General features: G+C 42.4%; 1 protein-coding gene and 1 long non-coding RNA gene across 5 annotated transcripts in view; one reads left to right on the top strand and one right to left on the bottom strand.

Annotated features, from left to right (window-relative positions):
• The window catches only part of ASIP (agouti signaling protein), a 192,058-nt gene that overhangs the window by 72,466 nt on the left and 104,183 nt on the right, over nt 1-15,409 (top strand). The window contains exon 1 of one of the 4 annotated variants that reach the window (XR_016215651.1): nt 6,996-7,134. The exons of 2 other annotated variants lie outside the window; for them this stretch is intronic. The gene's annotated coding sequence lies outside the window, so the exon portion shown is untranslated. Of the gene's footprint in view, nt 1-6,995; nt 7,135-15,409 lie in introns of those variants that run through there. One more of the 4 variants, XM_089306800.1, reaches the window with a different exon arrangement.
• On the bottom strand, nt 7,230-9,321 carry LOC149123373 (uncharacterized). The gene is made up of 3 exons (XR_016216618.1): nt 9,182-9,321; nt 8,451-8,571; nt 7,230-7,361 (listed from the first exon to the last, which is right to left on the bottom strand). It is a non-coding gene; the product is annotated as an uncharacterized LOC149123373 (long non-coding RNA).

Below are 15,409 nucleotides of genomic sequence, written 5' to 3'. Positions count from 1 at the left end.
TCTCTTAAAAGCAGTCCAGGAAATTCATGGCCATCCTAAAAGAAAGATGAAAATTCCCTCAGTAGATCTTCAGCCTCAAGAATTCTATTTTAAAGTGACTAGGTGTGTGGATGGAGATAAGACCAGCAAACCTTAGGTATTTACTGCCGCTGGGAATTGACTTTTTCTTTGAGGAAAACTTCAGAGGCTAAAGGAAAACACAGGTTGAGGCCAGCGCTAGGCTAATCCTCCGCCTTACAGCGCCGGCACACCGGGTTCTAGTCCCGGTCGGGGTGCTGAATTCTGTCCCGGTTGCCCCTCTTCCAGGCCAGCTCTCTGTTGTGGCCAGGGAGGGCAGTGGAGGATGGCCCAAGTCCTTGGGCCCTGCACCCCATGGCAGACCAGGAGAAGTACCTGGCTCCTGCCATCGGATCAGCGCAGTGCGCTGGCCGCAGCACACCGGCCGCGGAGGCCATTGGAGGGTGAACCAACGGCAAAAAGGAAGACCTTTCTCTCTCTCTCTCTCACTGTCCACTCTGCCTGTCAAAAATAAATTAATTAATTTAAAAAAAGAAAAGAAAACACAGGTTGAAAAGAAATTGCTTTCTGCAAGTGTATACAACTTCCAGAGAGGTTTTTGAAGTCTCTTGGCCAATGAGCCTCTGTGCTTCTGTGCCCAAATATTAAAAGGAACCAGCTTTTGACTGTTGCTAGAATTATTCATTTATGACTCCTTTCCCCTATGTGGATCATTGATCCATCAATTTCTAAATGGCCAATTGGTTCCCTTTTGTGCCTCATTCATCTATCAATACATTCCCAAATGATATTAATTATTTTGATTTTCAACCCAAGTTAAACACAATCAAGAAATTAAAATCCTGTTGTTGCCAATGCCACCCTAAATTCCAAAGTAAAATATAAATTGAGTGTTGTCTATTTTAGTATAGACTCCCTATGGAAAAAATAAAGATTAACCTCATTATTAAATCACATCATGATTAGTGGCTCATTTCCTCTCCAGCTTTAGAGAGGACATTCTTATACCAGAAGATCATAGTTTTGGTTTTGTTTTTGTTTTTGTTTTTTTGACAGGCAGAGTGGACAGTGAGAGAGAGAGAGAGAGACAGAGAGAAAGGTCTTCCTTTGCCGTTGGTTCACCCTCCAATGGCCGCCGGCACGCTGTGGCCGGCGCACCACGCTGATCCAGTGGCAGGCGCCAAGTACTTCTGGCCTCCCATGGGGTGCAGGGCCCAAGCACTTGGGCCATCCTCCACTGCACTCCCTGGCCACAGCAGAGAGCTGGCCTGGAAGAGGGGCAACCGGGACAGAATCCAGCACCCCGACCGGGACTAGAACCTGGTGTGCCGGCGCTGCAAGGCGGAGGATTAGCCTAGTGAGCCGCGGCGCCGGCAAGAGCGTAGTTCAATTGTCAGATTCCTTGAGAAATTCCTCCAGTGGAAAGTACTGAGTAGTAAGGTTGGTGAACCCAGGACCCAGGTTTTGGTTCAGTGACTTTGGCAGCCTGACCAAAACTGTTCCCTGCTTTTACACTGCTTGTTGTGCAACTATTTGCTGTTAATGACTTCCAGCTGTGGGGCAACAATGCACTTAGACCGCTTGGTCAGATCTCCCTGATCTTCAGTGGTTTCAGGGCTAACAGGCCTCTGTATTCTCCTCCTCAATGTCTCCTCTGCCTCAAGGATTACCACCTTCCAGGGTGCTGCCAGCTTGGTAGGGGTTTCTTCTAATCAACAGCCTAAAATCAAGGTGCAAAAATGGAAAGGTGGAAACCAAAGGCATTTGGTGCAATTGAATTTTCAGGCAATGTCTGGGTCTCCCTAGAGTCTCCCTACCATGTAAGGGCTTCCTTCCCATCATTTTGGAGCAGTTTAGTAATATGAAATATCACGTAGCCCTGATGGAGCCTGGTGGATCTAGGATCCAACAGATTTCAGAATGACTCCATCTACTGCCACTCAACGCATCTGAATTATGACTTTACCATTTGATAGTTATGTGACCTCAAGTTATTTAACCTCACTGGGTCTCACTTTCCTCAGATGTAAAATGGGGGCAGTGATACTCCACAGTGCTATTGTGAGCAAACCACCTGCAAGCCCTGCTTTGGTGGTATCTTTGCCATATTTCTCCATGATGATTTAATTCAGGTTGTGATAAACCTCAGCTTCAGTGCGCCCCTTAAGTTGGCTGCACTGACCAAGAGGATCATGAACTTCTACATGGCTAGCTCGTTGCTAGCTGATGACATTGAAAGCGAGGACTGGGAGGATGACTTTGGAGCTGCTGATGTTGGCAATGTGGTAGTTACATACCTTCTTTGTGGTGTCAGCTTTGCAGACAGCTAGGGACAAAGAACATTTGCAGCAAACTTAAATTTATTTTCTGTTCTAGGCATGCTTACTATCAGTTTGTCAATCTCCTGTTCTATGATGTTCAGTTTCTTGCTAACCAGGGCAGGCACAGCAGCCTTTGAGACACCCTCTCCCATATATTGAGTCTTGTCATTGTCCTGGAGCTCTACAGCCTCAAAGATAACAGTTGAGGGACCACTGGGCATAGCAGCTTGGAAGAGACTTTTTGCAGTATAGAGATCAACTTCCACAGTATGATATCCACGAGAGTCAAAGATCTCTCTGACTTGGCTCTTGAGAGCAGACATAATGAAATTTCAGGTCAGTGCCTCTTCTTGCCCAGGAAAGAAAAAGTGCTGCAGGCACTTTTTTTAAGCTGGTGAAGTCTGAAAGCCCCAAGTCCTCTGAGCTCATCCTACATGGTGTTTATATATGGCTTTTAAAAGCATAAATGCTTGTCACAAGAACATGATATTTTCAGGTCCACATTATGGATTATAAAAAGCACGATTTAACTTTTGAAGCAGGGATCCTCTCTTATTCATGTTTATTCTCTTAAGTGTCTACCATATTGCTTTGTACATTAAAGTTGTTCATTAAACTGGATAACTAGATTGAATTGGTTCAGAATCCTAGAGCATGAAACTTAACAAAAAAAAAAAAAAAAGGAACTTAAAATTGCTGGTGAGCAAGATCCAGACTGAATAAGAGAACCAAAAAGAAACAAAAACTTGAGTGTCTTTTCTGTGCACCAGACTTTACTTTCATAATTTCTATCTATGGATTTCCATTATGTGCTAGCAAATTATCACTGCACTGAGGCAGACTATCTTGTGAATATGTTTTTGATGGGATAACTAAACAGAAACTGGGATACTCTTTTTAAAAAAAATATTTATTTGAAATTCAGAGTTACAGAGAAAGAGAGAGAGGGAGAGATAGATCTTCCATCTGCTAATTCACTCTCCAGATGGCTGCAGTGGCTGGAGCTTGGCCAAACTGAATCCAGGAGCCAAGAGCTTCTTCCAGGTATCCCACATGGGTGCACGGGCCCAAGAACTTGTGGTATCTTCTGCTGCTTTCCCAGGTTGTTAAAAGGGAGCTGGATAGGAAGTGGAGCAGCCGGGATTCAAACTGGCTCCTATATGGGATGCCAGCACTACAGATAGTGGCTTTACCTCCTATGCCACAGCACCAGGCCTGGAATAGATAATCTTAAAATCATACCTAGTCACCAAGAAGTGAGCCTCTTGCCTCCACCATGCAGGAATTCAGACTACATTCTGCCACCAGGAATTCTGTACTGCCAAAGGGCCAGGAGTTTGACCCCAACCTCTTGAGCCAGGAAAGATTGCTCTTCCTTGGGAGAATTTTAAGTCAGTTGTTACCTCAGCTGTGTTTTGTACTTGAGTTTACATGTATGTGCAGCTGTAGTTCATTAGTTAAAATTCTCCTTTCCTTAAGGCTGGTTGGACTACTTTCAGGCCAATTGATTTGATATTTTCCCCTTGAGAACTGAAACACGCATGATCTAAATTGAGGGAGCTAGAAGTAGAGAAGGCAATTTTGTCTTAGAATGCTTTGGGATGTGTACAAATTGCTGCTAGGGTTGTTTTCTCCATTAGCTTTTAACTCCTGAGTACAGGGGCTATTTCTTACTGATTTGTGTATTCTCATTGCCTGGGGAGTGGGGGTGGTGTCCATGGGGGCTGTTCAATAAATGCTGAGAAATAATAAGTCATATACAACACTGCAAATAGAGGTGTGAAATTGTTGGTGTGGATGATGAGTACTAGAGGAACTCAGAAGAAGAAATCACTGTAGACCAAGATGATTAGGGAAGGTTCCATTCCATAGAACTGAACTCTCTGGACAGAGAAGGGAATAGGAAGGGTTTCCGAGTTACTTAAACATCATGAGCCTCAATTTTTCATTCGTGCAAACATCTTTAAAGAATAGTAAACCTACATTGCTGAGGGCAAATGTGGCAACTGTAGAAAGAAATTAACTGGGAGGGGCCAGTGCCGTGTTGCAGGGGGGTATTCCTCCCCCTGCAGCACAGGCATCCCATATGGGCGCCAGTTTTAGTCCCGACTGCTTCTCTTCCAATCCAGCTCTCTGCTATCATTTGGGAAAGCAGTAGAGGATAGCCCAAGTCCTTGGGCCCCTGCACCCACATGGGAGAATGGGAAGAAGTGCCTGGCTCCTGGCTTCAGATCTGCCCAGACCCGGCCTTTGCAGCCATTTGGGGAGTGAACAAACAGAAAGAAGAACTTTCTCTCTGTCTCTCCCTCTCACTGTAATTATCTCTCAAATAAAATAAATAAAAATCTTTTAAAAAATTTAAAAGAAAGAAGTTAGCAGGGCTGGCTTTGCAGTGCTGCTGGCATCCTGTTTTGGAATGCCTGTTTGAGTCCCAGCTGCTCCACTTTCCTGCTGATGTACCTGAGAAGGCAAAGGAAAATGGCCCAAGTACTTGACCCCTTGCCAACTGCATGGGAGATCTGGATGGAGCTCCTGGCTTTGGCCTGGTCTAGTCTTGGCCATTTGGGGGCCATCTGTGGAGTGATCAGTAGAGGGAAGATTCTTCTTCTTTTCTCTCTCCCTCCCTTTTGAATAAATAAATCTTTTTTTTTCTTTTTAAAAAGATTTAGCAAAGACTGTGACACACACTAAGAATTTTTGTATCATCTGTAATCTTTCACTGACATGTATACCCATCCCACTGAATTTGAAAGGTGTCCTGGAGCTGGTGTTGTGCAGCTGGTTAAGCTGCTGCCTTTGATGCCTGCATCCCACATGGGCACCAGTTCAAGTCCTGGCTGCTCCACTCAGTTTCAGGCCACTTCCTACTAATACACCTGGGAAAGCAGCAGAAGATAGGCCAAGTACTTGAGCCTCTGCCACCCACATGTGAGACCTGAAAGAAGCTCCTGGTTTCAATCTGGTCCAGCCTTGGCTGTTGTGGCCATCTGCGGAGTGAACCAGTGGGGATGGAAGATATTCTGTCTCTCTCCTCTCTCTTCTTCCTTCCCTTCTCTCTCCCTCTCTCTGTAATTCTGCCTTTAAAATAAAATACATAAATCTTAAAAAAAAAAAGGTGTCTTACCAATGTTCACATTTCCAGTTCACTGCCTTTCCCATCGTTCCACCTAAAGATCAAGCATCCTCCAGAAACTTGCGGTGAAAAAGGAATATGTGGCAAACATTAAACACTGAGCTTATTCCTGAACACACATTTTAATTGTGGGTCTTTAGGTGGAAGACTCCTTTGCCACAACATGCTTGTCCATGTTCAGATACAGCTCATGCGCACTGAGTACCACCAGATACTTCCCATATACCATTAGCTCAAGTCGTTCCCCAGTATCTCCATGCAGGATATTATTTACTATGTTAATGATAAAGACACTGAGGATCAAAGAGAGCCGGTAAATAGGCTCAAAATCACAGAGCTTAAATATGGCAGCAAGATATCAAACCAGGTTCTCTTTGATCCTCTGATCCTCTATCTTCTATACATGTCCAGAAATGTTAGCCATGCAGGACCCTTCTCCCAAAGACATGAGCAAGTTCATGGACTTTACCTGCATGAGCCAGGCTCTGGGGCTGAACTACTGAGTAATACAGTAGGGAATGTCCAGTTTCTCCACAAGTGACAAATACCCTTCCCACGGGGTATCCACACAGAAACATGTGAGTGAGTTTAAGTGGCTTGTGCTGCCCCACCTCCCCCTGCCAGGGCTTTGGTCACAGCTACAGCATCTCCAAATCTATTTAAACCAACTTGCAGTAACTGGCAGCAAAGTATCATTCCCTGACAGGCTGAGCCTTGAGCCTCTGCAGACTTGGAAGAGGGAGTCATTAGCTGAAACATTCAGGAACCAGGGGTCCCACAGAGGTACGTAATAAATTCCATCCAGATGCTGGGGTTGTTTGCTATTTCTTCTTCTCTTCTTTTCCCATCACATTCAAAGAGCCAACAAGCTATTTCACCTTACCAAGCAAAAGAGAAAGAATATTACTTCCTCCATTCCTGGGTAGGTCTGCACCAAAGAATCGCGGGGGCCAACAGCACCTGGGTGACACTGGGCGGCGTCTGATGATCAGAGGGCACTTAGTTTGCATGGCAGAATTACCGGATAGGTGGATGGTGCTGCCAGCACTTCAGCAAAATCCAATTAGAGGCCTCCAAGTGCACTCAGTTTTACAGCTTCTGAACTATTTCCATGCTCTGTAGGCAGACCAAATGTTTTGAAATCCTTCAAGAAAACTATGGCTGTGCAAATTGATTCCACAAATGGCCAAACGTGCACCTTGCTCCGTTAGACAAGGAAAGCCAGACCTAGCCGTGAGTGCAAATCTCCTGGCATTGGAGCAGCCTGGATGTGCTTTATGGCTGACAGCGGGGTCATCTGATAACTCACAAAGTCTCCTCCGGCAGCCCAAGCTCTCCTAGGGTTAACTCTTGCTGTGGGGCTAGGATGTGGAAAAACAGATCTTCCCAAGCCGCAGCCGCATTTGAAGCCCCCTTCACCCCACACCTGAGTTCCTGCCTCCTCTCCACAAGAGAAACCTGAGGAAAGACAGCCGGGCAGCTGAGAGGGATTCTTTGAGGCAGTGGCTGCTTCTGACTCCAAGCTGTGGGCATTGAGCTAGGAAGCGGTGCTGAGAGGAGCAGGAATAAATGATACCGAGACATGGAAGTCCAGGGAGGAGAGAATCTTATTTTCTCCCCCTCATAAAGGCGCTTTGCAAAGTTCGTCTTTGATCTGCATCGGTGAGTCAAAATATTTAGTCCCTACATTGTGTGAGAGACAAGAGTATCACCCATTTACTAGAAAATTACAAATTTACTACTTACTAAAAAACTAAACAAGCTGAAACAGAAAACATTTTTGCAGTGTTTTTGCTGAATCGCTTGTGAGTATTTGTAGCTCCCCTGAAAGACGTTTGTTTCGATGCTTTTAAATTTTGATTCAAATCCGCAGTGGAAAATGTGTTTTCCTGAAAAAAAGAAAGAAAACAAAACTACCCAACAATACTCTTGTGTGCTTTACATTTTGACCCAGCCCACGGAATGACTGGAAGACTTTACAGACCCAGCAAAGGTCCTTGGATTTCATTTGGAGAATCATTGATCTAAAAACAACATCTGGATTTCAGAACCCTTCTTTGAATCTAGATTTACCTGATATTGACAACAGAGAGAAGCTACTGACGATTCTTGAGACAGGGCCCTCTTTAGTGAGAGGTGAGACATAGTAAGAGAAGAAACTTCTTTCTCAGCTGGTATTAGTACAGTACAATATAAATGCAATAGTAATATTTCTTTGGGCTCAATTTTTTCTTCTCCCCATACTCCCTCTCCCTTCCCCTACTCCTTTCTCATCATCTTAGTTTGTTTTTGTTTGTATGTTTCTTCTGTAATAAAGCTTTTCCTAAGCCAAGGGGCCTAAATGATTTTTGTGTAGTAAATTTCTCTAATTGTAATTTTAGGATTTTTAGTTTCTGATTAAGGTGCAGAATTTTTCTAAACATTTAAGCACCTATAGTGTTGTTAGAGGAGCTGGCCACTAACCATACTTTGTAGACAGGCAGCTGAGATGATACCCAAAAAGAGAAGGCTGCAGGTCTGTACCCTTTACTACATGTAAAGCCCTGTAATGTGATGTGCACAAAAGATCCCTCAAGAAAGGAACAGCCATATTGCACCAAGCCGAAAACATGGACAATCAGCAGAACAAAGCCAGAGTAATGAAGCCATATCCTGGAAGTTTGTACTTAGAAATCTCCCAGCCAAACTGAGTCCTGAGAATGAAGATGATTCGTGGGTCAAACTGCTTTGTGAAAATAAAAAGGAAGAATCTGACTCACGAAAAAGGTAGGAAATATGCCTGTGTCTCCTATCCTTTTGCCACCAGGATCTCATTAAAGAATGGGGGCAGCAACACTGATGGCTTCACTTTGGGCACAGCTTACAGCAGGAAAGCTCCAGGCGAAGGTAATTACCAGGATTGGGGCCCCATTATAGCCTTTTGATATGGTCACTCCAGTATCCTGTCAGACAGATGAAGAAAGGAGACAGACCATTACCTCAGAAGAAGTAAATTACAGGTAGAGGGATTTGGTTTCAGCTGCAGTCAGGTTGAAACTCTGAAAAACAGATTTTGTATGTCCAGGAAACCCAATACTGGATTCTGTTGCTTCAGAGCTCCTGTAAATTCAAAGGCATAAAGAAATGTGAAGCCAAAATTGAGATAGTTACTTTTAATGAGATAGTCTACCACAGAGTACAGTAAACCACATCTTGTATAAGTAGCTCTGGATCACATACAGTTTGGGAAAGGGGTTGTTTCTGGTTCTTCAAGGCATTCTGGAGGAATCTCAAAAGTCAAAATAACACCGGACTTGCCCGTCTCACTTACACCATGAGTATTCTGTCTTGCAATCACTTGCGCGTGTGGCTAAGCATTCAGGCAAGATGCCTTTGCAGTCTGGCATGGGGAAGCAGAGGAGCCAAGTGTTCAGAGTTGGGTGAAAGAGGGGAGGAAGCAGAGCCCGAACTCTTGTCAAAGAAGGAGAAGAGTTCTTAGAGCACAAACAGAGAACACGGCAACCAAAAGATCAGATGTCTGGGAGACAGTGAGGGCAGGGCATTATCCTTGACTGAGATAAGAAAGAATTCAATTCAGAGGGAAAGTGCACACAAAGGAATATATTGTGAGTTGAGCGAAAACTGGCTTCAGTTGGACGGGAAGATTTACTCAGATTGGGAAGAAACCAGGAAGAACTGTAATGCTAGAGTCTGTATCCAATTTAAATACCTGTGAAGTGGTTCTGAAGGCAAAGTAGTCCCTAGGGCCCTCAGAGGCTTGCATTTTGCTCCCAGCACAGCTATCTTGAGGAAAAGGCAGAGAGAAGGGGCTGTTGCAGGGTCAGGGGAGTTCCATTAGCTCCACTGATGGCCCCCACAAGGGCAGAAAGAAGCCATAAATTGTCTGCTAAGCAGCCCGAGTTCCTTCTCCATCTGTTCTCCAAACCTGTGCTTATAAATTTTATATTCAGGTGTTTTAAAGGAGAAACAGCTTGGAATAAAAGTACTGAATTCAAAACATTCTAAACGACAACTTGAATTTTGTTTAAAGGATAGGAGGTTGATGAATGTGACACTGTAGAGACAGTTGTTGCCAACGGCACCCCAAGTTTTATGCCCTTGCACCCTGAGCTTGGGTTATTTTGCTCTCAAGTGTCATCAGGAGTCATTGAATATGAACAATCAGTAATTGGGCTTATAGAAGGGGAGAAAGTAGTTATTTAACATTGCCTTCTAATGTTATTAGCTGCACTCATTGACATTTTGCTTCCAGGGGAGTATATGTAGTGCTGACAGATTGGGTATATGTTCATTTATCTCAACCTTGAAATAAATTAGGAAGCCATCTTTGCTGAATCCTGATGAAGACATTCATGTCTTGGAGCCTAGGCTCAGCATAGTCAGGTGGCCAGGGCTCACAGCAACAGCTGGCTCCAACGCCCAAAGCTCAGCACGGCGGTGCTGCGGCTATGGGGCATGGGGTGGGGGTGGGGGGGCAGCGCGGTGAAGACCAGGTGCAGTCTATGTCTAATTGCCTGTGAGGCTTTAATCTTTTCACTGACCTGCTCAGAGTTTCCAATTTCCTATGAATCAGTTGGAAAAACAAAGACCAACCTCCTATACCGGCAAGAAATCTTATGGATAAAATGACAGCCTAAAGGCCTGCCTTAGCTGAGAATAGGGAGCGAGGCCAAGCCCCTTGCATATTATGATAGCTGTTTTACTTGACTGCTTAATTTTTAAATCCTTAACTCCTTTTCCCTTTGACTTCTAAATGTTCTGGACACACTTTTCTTTTATGTAAAGTTGTTACTGAGATAAAATACATAGGGAGCCTGGATGAACTCAATAAGTTTTCATCCTTTGAACACACTCAGAAAACGAGAACCTACATCTAGAACTAGGATATCACCGGCCCTCTGTCTCCTTCAGAACTCTTTTCCTCCCTAAGATAACCACTAAGTTGACTTTTAACAGCATGGATTAGAAGTTTTGCCTGCTTTGACTTTTAGAAATGTTTTTATGTATTTTTATATGTGGTTTCTTTTGCTCTTTTCCATGTATCAGGCTATTTTATATTTGTATATGTTGGAAAGTCCCATTTACTTTTCCCAATTTATCAACATTGGCAACCAGATTTTTGGGAGATTCAGAGGCGTATTATATGGGAGCTTTGACCTGTTCACCCAGTGGGTAAAATATTCTTGCTCATTTATGATTCCTGATTTCTGCAATCTTGTTAATTCCAGATGGCTTCTTGGCTTTAAAGATTATCTCTGGAGCAAGATAACATTTTTTTTTTAATTTACCATGATACTCACTTTTTTGAGTCTGACCACACTGTTAACATCTTCTACTTTATATATTTTTATAAAAATTCCAAATTTCTAGCAATTTTATCTGAATGTAATTTCTGTTATAAAATTAGTATAAACTTTAGCACTTTACAACCATGGTTGTTTTCCTTAATTCCCCAATGTATGTACTCAATTCTTCTAAGAAATTCTGGGACACTTCTTCAGGTGAATTAGATAAAAGGTCTGTTTCTCAACTACATTTTCTGAAGAATTACCTTTTCCCTTCTTTCACCTGCAGAGGACAGTTTATTCTTTCAATCAACAAATTTTTATTAAATTCCTGCTATATGCCAGGCTGTATGTGAGAGAATGGGAATATGGTACTGAGAACGGTAACACTGAAAATGGAGAGAGGTGAAAAATAAAGGATAGACAACAAAAATAAAACCAAAATCAAAATTGTAACAGATAATGAGAGTGCTGGAAAATAATTCAATAGGGCAGTGCCAAAGAATGACTAGAAGGGGGCTTATGTTACGGTGGTCAGGAAAGTGTTCTCTGAGAAGGTGATGGTAGAGGTAAGACTTAGAGTGAGAATGAGCCAGTTATGCAAAGAGCTAGAGAAAGACTGTATAAACAGAGGAAAGGACAAGCTTCAAGGTCTTGAGGCAGGGAAGAGCTTGACTGGTGTGGCCATGCACAGTAAATGAGACAATGTGAGATCAAGGTGGAAAGACAGGTAAAGGTCAAAGCACATTTTGGATCTTTAGTAATATAGGGAAAAGAGGTTTAAATAGGATAATTACACTCTCATTTTTCTCTTTTTAAGCAAAAATATAATTTACATGCATTGAAATATATAGACTCTTCGTGTTTAGTGTGAGTTTTAACAACGAAAATGTCAGACTGGTTTCTGAACTGCTCATAGCATTTCATGCTCCCATCAGCAACATAGGAGAGCTCTATTTGCTCCACATCCTTAGCAACATTTGCTAATGACAGTTTTTTAATTTGTCTTTTTTTAGGTGTTCTACTGAATGCAAAATAATCAGGGTTCAATTTGTATTTCTTGGTGTAATGATGTTTAAGATATTTTATACCTTTTTTCACCATTTGTGTATCTTCCTTAATGAATTTCTTGTCTCAAGTTTGGGCCCACTTTTTAATTAGGCTTGATTTATTTTAATTGAGGAGTTGTTTGTATTTATATCCTTCATCAGATATGTATATTGTGAATATTTTCTCCTAGGCTAAAGTTGGTTCATTTTCTTAACAGTTTCTTTTGAAGGATGAAATTTTAAAAAGTACTTCAATTTGCAAAATATTTTCAAATTTGTGAAAAAATAAGTTAAATTCTTGTTGAATTGACCCTTTTATCATTAAGCAATGTCCCTATCTAACTCTAATCATTCTTTCCTCTGAAATCTACTTTGACATTTAGCTACTCGGTATTGTTTTGATGTTTTCACATTATATCTTTCTCCATCCTTTTGTTTTTAACCTAACTATATCAGTATATTTTAATAAGATTTTTTATAGACTGAATCTAGTTTGTTCTTTAGTCTATTTTGATAATCTGTATTAAATTCTGTTAGACCATCTCAGTTTAATGTAACAATATGTTTGGATTTAGGTTTACTATTTTATTTTCATTTTCTATTTGTTTCTCTTTTTGTTCCTTTGTTTCCCCTTCTCCTCATTCTGAGTTATTTGATCTTTTTTTGGTGTTCTGTTTTATTGAATAGGTTTTCATAATTTTTTTGCATAGGTTTTTCTTTTTAGTGAATGCTATAGGGATTACAATATATATATATATATACTTTTTCATCGTCTGCTTATGTTCTGTTTTGTCGATCTCAGTGGAATATAGACATCACACTACTGTCTTAGTCTCTTTACCATCCCTTTTAGGATATAGTCATCTCATCTGTTAATCTACATGTATTGAAAGTCCTATTAGATATAGTATAACTTTTGTTTTTTAATATTTCAGTTCAGAAGAAGCAGAATAGTCTGTTGTATTTATCTAGATCCCACTTCCTCATTCCTGACGATCTCATTTTACTTTTGGTATTATTTCTTCTTTCTGAAGAACTTTTTTTAATATTTATTTATTTGAAAGGCAGAGTTACAGATAGAGGAGGAGATACATACACAGACACACAGGGAGAGAGAGAGAGAGAGAATGAAATCTTCCATTCACTGGTTCACTTCACAAATGATCACAATGGCCAGGGCTGGGCCAGGCCGAAGCCAGAAGCCAGGAGCCAGAATCTTCATTCGGGTCTCCCATGTGGGTCAGGGGCCCAAATACTTGGGCCATCTTCCACTGTTTGCCCAGGTGCATTAGCAGGGCTCTGGATCAGAAGTGGAACAGCTCGAACTCGAACTGGCACCCATGTGGTTTGCTGGCACTGCAGACAGCAGCTTAACCTGCTGCACTACAATGCCAGAACTTCTTGGTTCCTTTCATCTGAGAATATCTCTGTTTCATCTTCATTTCTCAAGGATATTTTACTGCCTATGGAATTCTAGGTCAGCAGTTGGTTAACCTGTTAAAAATGTTTCACTTGTTTTTTGCTATCATGGTTTCAGTTCTTTTGGCCATTTTTTAAAAAGATTTATTTATTTGACAGAGTTACACAAAGAGAAAGAGAGGCACAGAGAGTGGGAGCAAGGTCTTCCATCTTACTGTTCACCCCCCAAATGGCCACAACAGCTGGAGATATACTATTCCAGAGGCAGGAGCCAGGAGCTTCTTCTGGGTCTCCCACATGGGTGCAGGGGCCCAAGGACTTGGGCCATCTTCTATTGCTTTCCCCGGCCATAGCAGAGAGCTGGATTGGAAGTGGAGCAGCAAGGACTTGAACCAGTGCCCATATGGGATGCTGGCACTATAGGCCATGGCTTTACCCGCTAGGCCACAGTGCTGGCCCCTGGCCATTATGTTTTCAAATGAGAAATCCACTGCCAGTCAAATCATTGTTTTCCTATAACTACTATACCATTTTTACTTTTTTTTTTTTTTTTTTTTTTTTGGTCTTTACATGTCAGCAGCCTGATGGTGAAATCTCATATCTTTCCATTCAGTTTGTTTGTTTTAGGTTTGCTGAGCTTCTTGAACTTGTAGACTAATGTCTTCGTGAAATTTAAGTTTTTTTTTTTAAAGATTTTTATTTATTTATTTGACAGAGTTACAGACAGTGAGAGAGAGAGAGAGAGAGAGAGAGAGAGAGAGAGAGAGAAAGGTCTTCCTTCCGTTGGTTCACCCCCCAAATGGCCGCCATGGCCGCAGCTGTGCCAATCCGAAGCCAGGAGCCAGGTGCTTCCTCATAGTCTCCCGTGCAGTTACAGGGGCCCAGGCACTTGGGCCATCCTCCACTGCCCTCCCGGGCCACAGCAGAGAGCTGGACTGGAAGAGGAGCATCTGGGACTAGAACCTGGCACCCATATGGGATGCTGGTGCCGCAGGCAGAGGATTAACCCAATGAGCCACGGCACCAGGCCCTTGTTAAATTTTTATCTCTTAGTTCTTCAAAAGACTTTCTGTACTAACCTTCTCTTTTCCATATTAAACTCCTAGGACACAAAACTCCTAGTACTTTCTGGTATTGTTGCCTGAGATTCTGGTTTTTTTTTTTTTTTTTTTTTTTGACAGGCAGAGTTAGAAAGTGAGAGACAGAGAGAAAGGTCTTCCTTTTCCATTGGTTCACCCTCCAATGGCTGCTGCAGCCAGCATGCTGCACCGATCCGAAGCCAGGAGCCAGGTGCTTCTCCTGGTCTCCCATGCGGGTGCAGGGTCCAAGGACTTGGGCCATCCTCCACTGCACTCCCGGGCCACAGCAGAGAGCTGGACTGGAAGAGGAGCAACTGGGACAGAATCTGGTGCCCAGACCGGGACTAGAACCCAGGGTGCGGGCACCATAGGCGAAGGATTAGCCTATTGAGCTGCGGCGCTGGCCTGATTCTGGTCATTTTTAAGATCATTTTCCCTTTGTTGTTAAGGTTGATTAATTTCTATTTTGCCTTCAAGTTCACAATTTCTTCTGTTATCCCCATTTTTTAAAAAAATTTTAAAGATTTATTTATTTTATTTGAAAGGCAGAGTTATAGAAATGGAGAGTCATAGGGAGAAGGAGATCTTCCATCTGCTGATTCACTCCCCAAATGACCACAACAGTTGGGGCTGGGCCAGGCTGAAGCCATGAGTTGGGAGCTTCTTATGGGTCTCCCACATGGGTGCAGGGGCCCAGAGACTTGGGTCATCTTCTGCTGCTTTCCCAGGTGTATTAGTAGGGAACTGAATTGGCAGTGAGGCAGCTGGGACTTGCACCTGTGCTGATATGAGATGTCAGCACCACAGGCCATGATTTAACCTGCTATGCCACAGTGCTGGCCCCTCCATTCTGCTTTTGAATTTGCCACTGAAATTTTTTTGGTTATTATAGTTTTCAGTGGCATCAATAGTGATATTTTCTCACTCTAGTATTAGTAATATAAGTTTTTTTTTTTATCAGACTAGTTGGGGCTATAGATTTATTAACTTTTTTCTCTTTTTTAAAATATTTATTTATTTATTTGAAAGAATTATACAGAGAGAGGAGAGGCAGAGAGAGAGAGAAAGTTCCTCCATCCGATTTTTCACTCCCCAGATGGCCATA

Source organism: Oryctolagus cuniculus, chromosome 11 (genome assembly GCF_051225735.1).
Source record: "Oryctolagus cuniculus isolate XC-2025 breed Fujian yellow rabbit chromosome 11, ASM5122573v1, whole genome shotgun sequence".
NCBI classification, from domain to species: Eukaryota; Metazoa; Chordata; class Mammalia; order Lagomorpha; family Leporidae; genus Oryctolagus; species Oryctolagus cuniculus.
The sequence above is the reverse complement of the archived record's forward strand: the minus strand, read 5'-3'. Positions and strand labels throughout refer to the sequence as shown.